Here is a 262-nt window from a genome sequence, read left to right on the forward strand (position 1 = left end):
AGTCAGCTAGTGTTGGCTCCATTGACATGGGGGAAGCTTCTGGCAGCTTCTCACAGAAGCCACCCCCATAGCTCCGCTGCTACCAAAACCTGGCCACGCAAACCCAATAAAATGGCGTTATAGCATAGCTGTTCAACAGCCCATATGGACTGCAGAGAGCTAGGAAACATCATATTGTTTTTTTCTTCTCAAATTCATAGGCTAATTATTAAAATAGTTGCAGGGCTTGCCATAGTCATCACCCTATCTAACTGCTGTTCAG

Source organism: Cariama cristata, unplaced genomic scaffold (assembly GCF_000690535.1).
Source record: "Cariama cristata isolate BGI_N322 unplaced genomic scaffold, ASM69053v1 scaffold3025, whole genome shotgun sequence".
In the NCBI taxonomy this organism is placed as follows: domain Eukaryota; kingdom Metazoa; phylum Chordata; class Aves; order Cariamiformes; family Cariamidae; genus Cariama; species Cariama cristata.